Consider the following 10,263-nt stretch of genomic DNA (forward strand, 5'->3'; position numbering starts at 1 on the left):
TGGATCAGAGCGTGATCCTCCTTGCTCCACTCCTCTGCCCGACACTAACACCGGGCAAACCGGCACCGGAGGCCACTTAGGCTCCCCCGACCGGGTCAATGGGTGTGGCTGTCCACCCGTGATCTTCCCTTAAAGGTGGACTCACGGAAGCTCGCTCCACGCTACATAGGACCATTCAAGATCCTTAGTCGCATCAACCCGGTCACCTATTGTCTCCAGCTTCCCAGGTCTATGATGGTCTGTCCATCCTTCCATGTCTCCCGTCTCAAGCTGTTCAGTACCAGTCCCTTCTCTCCCCCCACACCTGCCCCTCCGCCCCCTCGACTTGTTGATGGCCATCTGGCCTACACTGTCCGGTGTCTGTTGGAGGCTCGTTGGGTCCGAGGCACCCTGCAGTACCTGGTGGACTGGGAGGGCTACGGCACCGAGGTGGACTTGTGCGGGACTTAACCAACTACGTGGTAGTTGCCCTGGCTCCGCGGCTGGAGCCGCTCCTAGAAGGGGGGGGGGTACTGTCATGGTTCCACCTGTCACCAGAGCGCGGCAGAGACCGTCCTAGAGACATTAATCACACTCAGGTGTGTCCTATTACTCATTATGATTTCCCTGTTAAAAGAGGTGTGTTTTCGGTTGTCCTTTGCAGAAGCTTGAATTGTTTGCCGTGTGCGTTTGTCTCCTGAGTGAATTTTCCCGTGAATTTTCCCGTAACCTTCGGTTACCGTTTCTCAGTAAAGTATTATGTTTATCCTTAACCACTGATTCCTCGTCTGGTCTCTTCTCTGCTCCTGGGTCCAACCTCACCACATCACACTTTACTTCAAAATAAAAGACTTCTGTTAGGAATAATGGACCCGGCAGCCTAGTTAGTTGGGTTTTGGCAAACACAGTTGGAGAGAATGATCAAAATTATGGTTTTATTTACAGTGTTGTATGCCCACAGTGCTAAAGTGATGATGAAGATATTTACACATTTACAGGTAGGAATGCAAGGCAAAATTGTTGTAGTTCCAAAAGGTTGCAATTTATTTTAAAAAGGCAGGACAAAAAGGATCCAAATGACTTACTGTAGTAACCCAACAACTACAAGGGCAAGATGTCCAGAGGCCCCATGTAGCTCAGTTGGTAGAGCATGGCGTTTGCAACGCTAGGGTTGTGGGTTCGATTCCCACAGGGGGCCAGTATGAAAAATGTATGCACTCACTTAACTGTAAGTTGTCTGGATAAGAGCGTCTGCTAAATGACAAAAATGTCCAAACAATGCAAAAACTGCAGGAAGACTCACACAACTGAGTCTAATACCTGAGAGCAACAGCACATGACCTATACACGACCAGCCCTCTCAACTAATGAGCTTAAACCTGGGATCCTTCATTGGTGAAACTGTCATGTCCATTTGGGATATTACAACAAAGAAGTTACTGCAAACAGCGGATACAGTTTTTTTTCTCCCTCTGACATCATTGCATGCGTGAATAAACACCAGAATATGTACAGTGGGGAAAAAAGAATTTAGTCAGCCACTAATTGTGGAAGTTCTCCCACTTAAAAAGACGAGAGAGGCCTATAATTTTCATCATAGGTACACGTCAACTATGACAGACAAATTGAGAAAAAAAATCCAGAAAATCACATTGTAGGATTTTTAATGAATTTATTTGCAAATTATGGTGGAAAATAAGTATTTGGTCACCTACAAACAAGCAAGATTTCTGGCTCTCACAGACCTCTAACTTCTTCTTTAAGAGGCTCCTCTGTCCTCCACTTGTTACCTGTATTAATGGCACCTGTTTGAACTTGTTATCAGTATAAAAGACACCTGTCCACAACCTCAAACAGTCACACTCCAAACTCCACTATGGCCAAGACCAAAGAGCTGTCAAAGGACACCAGAAACAAAATTGTAGACCTGCACCAGGCTGGGAAGACTGAATCTGCAATAGGTAAGCAGCTTGGTTTGAAGAAATCAACTGTGGGAGCAATTATTAGGAAATGGAAGACATACAAGACCACTGATAATCTCCCTCGATCTGGGGCTCCACACAAGATCTCACCCCGTGGGGTCAAAATGATCACAAGAACGGTGAGCAAAAATCCCAGAACCACACGGGGGGACCTAGTGAATGACCTGCAGAGAGCTGGGACCAAAGTAACAAAGCCTACCATCAGTAACACACTACGCCGCCAGGGACTCAAATCCTGCAGTGCCAGACGTGTCCCCCTGCTTAAGCCAGTACATGTCCAGGCCCGTCTGAAGTTTGCTAGAGTGCATTTGGATGATCCAGAAGAGGATTGGGAGAATGTCATATGGTCAGATGAAACCAAAATATAACTTTTTGGTAAAATCTAAACTCGTCGTGTTTGGAGGACAAAGAATGCTGAGTTGCATCCAAAGAACACCATACCTACTGTGAAGCATGGGGGTGGAAACATCATGCTTTGGGGCTGTTTTTCTGCAAAGGGACCAGGACGACTGATCCGTGTAAAGGAAAGAATGAATGGGGCCATGTATCGTGAGATTTTGAGTGAAAACCTCCTTCCATCAGCAAGGGCATTGAAGATGAAACGTGGCTGGGTCTTTCAGCATGACAATGATCCCAAACACACCGCCCGGGCAACGAAGGAGTGGCTTCGTAAGAAGCATTTCAATGTCCTGGAGTGGCCTAGCCAGTCTCCAGATCTCAACCCCATAGAAAATCTTTGGAGGGAGTTGAAAGTCCGTGTTGCCCAGCGACAGCCCCAAAACATCACTGCTCTAGAGGAGATCTGCATGGAGGAATGGGCCAAAATACCAGCAACAGTGTGTGAAAACCTTGTGAAGACTTACAGAAAACGTTTGACCTGTGTCATTGCCAACAAAGTGTATATAACAAAGTATTGAGAAACTTTTGTTATTGACCAAATACTTATTTTCCACCATAATTTGCAAATAAATTCATAAAAAATCCTACAATGTGATTTTCTGGATTTCTTTTCTCAGTTTGTCTGTCATAGTTGACGTGTACCTATGATGAAAATTACAGGCCTCTCTCATCTTTTTAAGTGGGAGAACTTGCACAATTGGTGGCTGACTAAATACTTTTTTCCCCCACTGTACTGCAAATTTTTTGACCACGCTGCCGGAGGCTCCTCTACTCCGTTTCTCTTCTGTTTCATCAACAAAACAAAAATAATAACAAAGGCTCTGGTGCGAACAGTGATGCTGTTTTCCCTAATGCGGATTTCATCTTAATAGCCTGAATGAAACAGGAAATGGTCTCATACCAACATGTGGATCCCCCAGGAGGGTAGCTCTCCAGGAACAGGGTTGGGCAGTCCTGTTCTAGAGTGTGCCTGCCTGTCTCATGTACTACTTTACATGTGTTCCAAGATAGCGTAGCAGTGCGGTCGTGTTCTCTTGTGTGTCCATGTAAATAGCCTGTTTTTTTGGTATTTTACGTATATATTTCCCTATCACACTTTTCATCCTTCTACTAAATATACTTTCCTGCAACCCGCCTCACTCAATGTGGAACGGATTCTATTATTTATTCACCTTTATCTAGAATCTCCAGTTGAAACTAGCCAGCCAGCTAACTAGCTAACTAGCTACTTGCTATTAGCCACCGTTAGCAGTTTTCACCCAGAACATTGGATTTTCTGCCGGAATAACTGAATCACTGGACCTTAACACCGGATCTAGCTAGCCGCAACCGAATGGATGTCGAATAGATGTTGCTGTAGGCTAATCACCACTGCCCCCGTAGCACCAGTTAGCCTTGAGCCTTGAGCTAGCCCCGGCTATCTACCTCTCTGTCTACCGAACGGGAGTAGCCAGCTAACCAGCTAATTAGCTACTTGCTATTAGCCACCGTTAGCGGCTTTTTCTCCATTGTCCGTGGCCTGCACTACCTACCAGCCAGCTCTAGCCTGGACTATTATCGGATTTTCTGCCGGAATCACTGAATCACTGGACCTTTATCACTAGATAATCGCAACTAGCTAGCTGCAACCAAATGAACGTTGTTGTTGGCTAATCAGCCTTGAGCTAGCCTTGAGTAAAGCACATCTCCCGGCTATCTACCTCTCTGTCAACCAGACGGGACCTCCTAGAGTCGACACGGAGCCCTGCCGATCCATCACGACTGGTCTGCCGACGTAATTGTCTGTGGTTTCAACAGGCTTCCCGTTGCGACAACCACGAAGATCCATCTGCTAGCCCCGGCCCGCTAGCACACGCAAATACAACTGTGCTTCCTGCTCGCTGTGCTGAAGCACTAATTTGAACTGATCTCTGACTCACATATTGCTGTTCACTGGACCTTATGATCACTCAGCTGCACAGCTGATGCGTGCTGGACTGTTCCTTTACACGGTACCCTGTCCTGTTTATTCTGTTTAGCCTCAGCCCAAACTTTATCGCCATTACCAGTTGTTGTCTTAGCTCTCTCTAATAACACCTGTGATTGCTTTATGCCTCTCTCCCATGTCAATATGCCTTGCCTATTGCTGTTCCAGTTAGTTCTTATGATACAATTTCACTGTAGAACCCCAAGTCCCTCTCAAACTGCCTCAAATAGTTCCTTTGTTCTACCCCCCATACACGCCGAGACCGGCTCAATCGGTGCCTCCAATGATGTTATCTCTTTCATTGTTACCCAACGCTTAGGTTTACCTCCACTGTACTCATATCCTTCCATATCCTTGTCTGTACATAATGCCCTGAATCTTTTCTACAACGCCTGGAAATCTGCCCCCTTTATTCTCTGTACCCAACGCACTAGAAGACCAGTTCTTAAAGCCTTTAGCCGTATCCTTATTCTAGTCTGCCTCTGTTCCTCTGGTGATGTAGAGGCTAACCCAGGCCCTGCAGCCCCCAGTATCACTCCTACTCCCCAGGAGCTATCATTTGTTGACTTCTGTAACCGTAAAAGCCTTGGTTTTCTGCACGTTAACATCAGAAGCCTCCTTCCTAAGTTTGAGTTATTCACTGCGTTAGCACACTCCGCAAACCCTGATGTTCTAGCAGTGTCTGAATCCTGGCTTAGGAAGGCCACCAAAAATTCTGAAATTTCCATCCCCAACTACAACATTTTCTGTCTAGATAGAACTGCCAAAGGGGGTGGAGTTGCAATCTACTGTAGAGATAGCCTGCAGTGCTCTATCATACTATCCAGGTCTGTGCCCAAACAGTTTGAGCTTCTACTTCTAAAAATCCACCTTTCCAGAAATAAGTCTCTCACTGTTGCTGCTTGCTACAGCCCCCCCTCAGCCCCCAGCTGTGCCCTGGACACAATATGTGAATTGATTGCCCCCCATTTATCCTCAGAGTTCATACTGCTTGGTGACCTAAATTGGGATATGCTTAATAATAATATAAATATAATATGCCATTTAGCAGACGCTTTTATCCAAAGCGACTTACAGTCATGCGTGCATACATTTTTTTTGTGTATGGGTGGTCTCTGGGATCGAACCCACTACCTTGGCGTTACAAGCGCCGTGCTCTACCAGCTGAGCTACAGAGGACCACCTTAACACCCCGGCCATCCTACAATCCAAACTAGATGCCCTCAATCTCACACAAATTATCAACGAACCTACCAGGTACAACCCTAAATCCGTAAACATGGGTACCCTCATAGATATCATCCTGACTAATTTACCCTCTAAATACACCTCCGCTGTCTTCAACCAGGATCTCAACGATCACTGCCTTATTGCCTGCGCCGTAACGGGTCCGCAGTCAAACGACCACCCCTCATCACTGTCAAACGCTCCCTAAAACACTTTAGCGAGCAGGCCTTCCTAATTGACCTGGCCCAGGTATCCTGGATTGATATAGATCTCATTCCGTCAGTAGAGGATGCCTGGTTGTTCTTTAAAAGTAATTTCCTCTCAATCTTTAATAAACATGCCCCATTCAAAAAATACAGAACTAAGAACAGATATAGCCCCTGGTTCTCCTCAGACTTGACTGCCCTTGACCAGCACAAAAACATCCTGTGGCGTACTGCATTAGCATCAAACAGCCCCCGCGATATGCAACTTTTCAGGGAAGTTAGGAACCAATATACACAAGCAGTTAGAAAAGCAAAGGCTAACTTTTTCAAACAGAAAATTGCATCCTGTAGCACTAACTCCCAAATGTTGACCCCTACAAATCATCTGGGCTAGACAATCTGGACCCTTTCTTACTAAAACTAGCTGCCGAAATTGTCGCAACCCCTATTACTAGCCTGTTCAACCTCTCTTTCGTAACATCTGAGATCCCCAGAGATTGGAAAGCTGTCGCGGTCATCCCCCTCTTCAAAGGGGGTGACACTCTAGATCCAAACTGTTACAGACCTATATCCATCCTGCCCTGCCTTTCGAATGTTTTTGAAAGCCAAGTTAACAAACAGATCACCGACCATTTCGAATCCCACCGTACCTTCTCCGCTATGCAATCCGGTTTCCGAGCTGGTCATGGGTGCACCTTAGCCACGCTCAAGGTCCTAAACAATATTATAACCGCGATTGATAAAAGACAGTACTGTGCAGCCGTCTTCATCGACCTGGCCAAGGCTTTCGACTCTGTCAACCACTGCATTCTTATTGGCAGACTAAATAGCCTTGGTTTCTCAAATGACTGCCTCGCCTGGTTCACCAACTACTTCTTAGATAGAGTTCAATGTGTCAAATCGGAGGGCCTGTTGTCTGGACCAATGGCTGTCTCTATGGGGGTGCCACAGGGTTCAATTCTTGGGCCGACTCTTTTCTCCGTGTATATCAATGATGTCGCTCTTGCTGCTGGTGACTCTCAGATCCACCTCTACGCAGACGACACCATTTTGTATACATCTGGCCCTTCATTGGACACTGTGTTAACAAACCTCCAAACGAGCTTCAATGCCATACAACACTCCTTCAGTACATTTTACATTTACATTTACGTCATTTAGCAGACGCTCTTATCCAGAGCGACTTACAAATTGGTGCATTCACCTTATAGCCAGTGGGATAACCACTTTACAATGTTATTTTTTTTTTTTTTGGGGTGGGGTGGGTTGGGGTAAGGGGGGGGTAGAAGGATGACTTTATCCTATCCCAGGTAGCCTCCAACTGCTCTTAAACACTAGTAAAACTAAATGCATGCTCTTCAATCGAACGCTGCTGGCACCCGCCCACCCGACTGGAATCACTACTCTCGACGGGTCTGACCTAGAGTATGTGGACAACTACAAATACCTAGGTGTCTGGTTAGACTGTAAACTCTCCTTCCAGACTCACATTAAGAATCGCCAATCCAAAGTTAAATCTAGAATCGGCTTCCTATTTCACAACAAAGCCTCCTTCACTCATGCTGCCAAACATGCCCTCGTAAAACTGACTATCCTACCGATCCTTGACTTTGGCGATGTCATTTACAAAATAGCCTCCAACACTCTACTCAGCAAATTGGATGTAGTCTATCACAGTGCCATCCATTTTGTCACCAAAGCCCCATATACTACCCACCATTGTGACCTGTACGCTCTTGTTGGTTGGTCCTCACTACATATTCGTCGCCAAACCCACTGGCTCCAGGCCATCCATAAATCACTGCTAGGCAAATCCCCGCTTTATCTTATCTCATTGGTCACCATAGCAATACCCACACGTAGTATGCGCTCCAGCAGGTATATCTCACTGGTCATCCCCAAAGCCAACACCTCCTTTGGCCGCCATTCCTTCCAATTCTCTGCTGCAAATGACTGGAACGAATTGCAAAAATCTCTGAAGCTGGAGACTCTCATCTCCCTCACTAACTTTAAGCATCAGTTGTCAGAGCAGCTTACCGATCACTGCACCTGTACACAACCCATCTGTAATTAGCCCACCCAACTACCTCATCCCCATATTGTTATTTATTTTGCTCATTTGCACCCCAGTATCTCTATTTGCACATCATCTCTTGCACATCTATCATTCCAGTGTTAATACTAATTGTAATTATTTTGCACTATAGCCTATTTATTGCCTTAACCTCCATAACTTGCTACATTTGCACACACTGTATATATCTTTTCTGTTGTATTTTTGCCTTTATGTTTTGTTTTACCCCATATGTAACTTTATCGCACTGCTTTGCTTTATCTTGGCCAGGTCGCAGTTGTAAATGAGAACTTGTTCTCAACTGGCTTACCTGGTTAAATAAAGGTGAAAAAAAAGAAGAAAAAACCTGTGTAGTGCATGCATTGTTTCTAGAACATTCAGCGTTTTTTTTTTACGTTTTTTTTTTTACACCCAACGTGAGACCCTCAAGCTGGAGAGTTGCAGTACAAATGTTAAAAACTAAACAGTGGTTTTAGGCTAAATAAGCAACGTAATGACTTTGGTCTAAGCATGACTATAAAGAAGGACTGTTGTTAACACATAAGCAAAAAATGCAAGCGGTCATCTGAACATTAATATAAATGCAACTTTAAGGACTTATTTTAGTAAGTTAGTGCATTCATCTTAAGATAGCTAGGTGGGACAACCACATGTCTCAGTCATAGTAAGCACATTTGTCCTCAATAAAGTCAGTGATAGTATATATATTTTTTTAAGTGCAAGTGTTAGGTGCGATGGGCGCAGGCCAGAATTGTCACAACTACAAACTTTGCTCTAGAAATGGACAGACATTCTTGCTTGAAACAAAAATAAAATAAAATTGTTATTATTGCTAGTTTTTATTCTGCTAGTGTTTTAGCTGCTTTTTGAGGGATCTTTGTTTTGACGGACCCAATGATCTGCTGTCTGCTTCACAATGCTTTAGTCTTCTGGAATTAGTCTACTCATCACTGACTTGCATGCCTGTTGGTTTGAATTGTAGAAAAAAATATAATACTTTTCATTAATAAGCATTAGTAAATAAGTATGTGTGTAAGCCTATATTGCATAATGTAAGCACTAATAGTCAATGAGTATTATAGCATTTAGAAAGCAATCAAGCATTTATAAGCTTGTATAATGACTTATTAATGAAAGGTATTATAAAGTAAGCATATTACCATCTCAGTCCATAACTATTCACGATAATGCAGTCTGAGAGAAACAGAAAAAATAACTGCTGTAAATGATGGGTTCACTAGATTCATCTTCTAAAACAAACATACAGTTAATTTAACAACAACAACCTTTACTGTACGTCCACCCCCAACAAGTCTAATTATACACTCTGGGAAATACTACAGGGATAGGAATATATCAAATATTAAAGCACACGCAACAATGACATATATGAATATAACATGGCTGCTGTAAGAGACAAAGGGCTCAGAAAAAGGCAATTTCCCAGCGTCTGGAGTCTAGACTGCTAACATGGCAGCGTGTGTTGGAAAATGAAACAGGCGATTTATGGATAGTAGGGTGTCTGGTCCTCTGCTGAATCTGTTATTGTCTGCTGCTGGTTGTGAGCGAAGTACAGAGGTGGTCGGGACGGGTGCGGCGGAGAGTGGAGTGTGTGTGTGTGTGTGTCTGTGTGTCTGTGTGTGTGTGCAGCTCTTGCGTGTGTGTTTTTTTGCCTTAATTTGTCTGTGCTGTTTGTTGAGTGGTCCAGTGGAGCGCGTGGTGACAGATGATGTAAATTATTGATTGCAGTCTTTCCTGTAGCTGAGTGTGGCGGGCCTTGTCCTCCTTCTCTCTCTCTCTCTCTCTCTCTCTCTCTCTCTCTCTCTCTCTCTCTCTCTCTCTCTCTCTCTCTCTCTCTCTCTATATATATATATATATATATATATATCTCTTTCTTTCTCTCTCTCGTCCCCCACCATATCTCTCTCTCAAACCCCCATCCCATCCCTCCATTTCTTAACCTCCCCATCTCTTTCTCCCCTTCATCTCTTTGCTTTTATTCATCCTTTGCTTTAACAACAATCAATGGGTGAGCCTGGAGACAGGGTTAACAGACTCCTACTCTCTCTCTCTTTGAGTGTCTCATGTTGCCAGCTCCCTCTTCTGGCCTGTCCTCTTGGCCTGACTCACATACTGTAGGATGTCATCTACTGAGAGCTGTTCTGCTCACTGGAACACTTTCATGTCATGACAGATTTACTACTGCTGCTGTTTACAACTCATGTTCCCCTGGCAGACAGACAGACAGACAGAGAGAGAGAGAGAGAGAGAGAGAGAGAGAGAGAGAGAGAGAGAGAGAGAGAGAGAGAGAGAGAGAGAGAGAGAGAGAGAGAGAGAGAGAGAGAGAGAGAGAGAGAGAGAGAGAGAGAGAGAGAGAGAGAGAGAGAGAGAGAGAGAGAGAGATCAATTAGGGGTCAGGCAACCTCTGGG

The sequence above is a fragment of the Coregonus clupeaformis genome, chromosome 13, assembly GCF_020615455.1.
Source record: "Coregonus clupeaformis isolate EN_2021a chromosome 13, ASM2061545v1, whole genome shotgun sequence".
Lineage (NCBI taxonomy): Eukaryota > Metazoa > Chordata > Actinopteri > Salmoniformes > Salmonidae > Coregonus > Coregonus clupeaformis.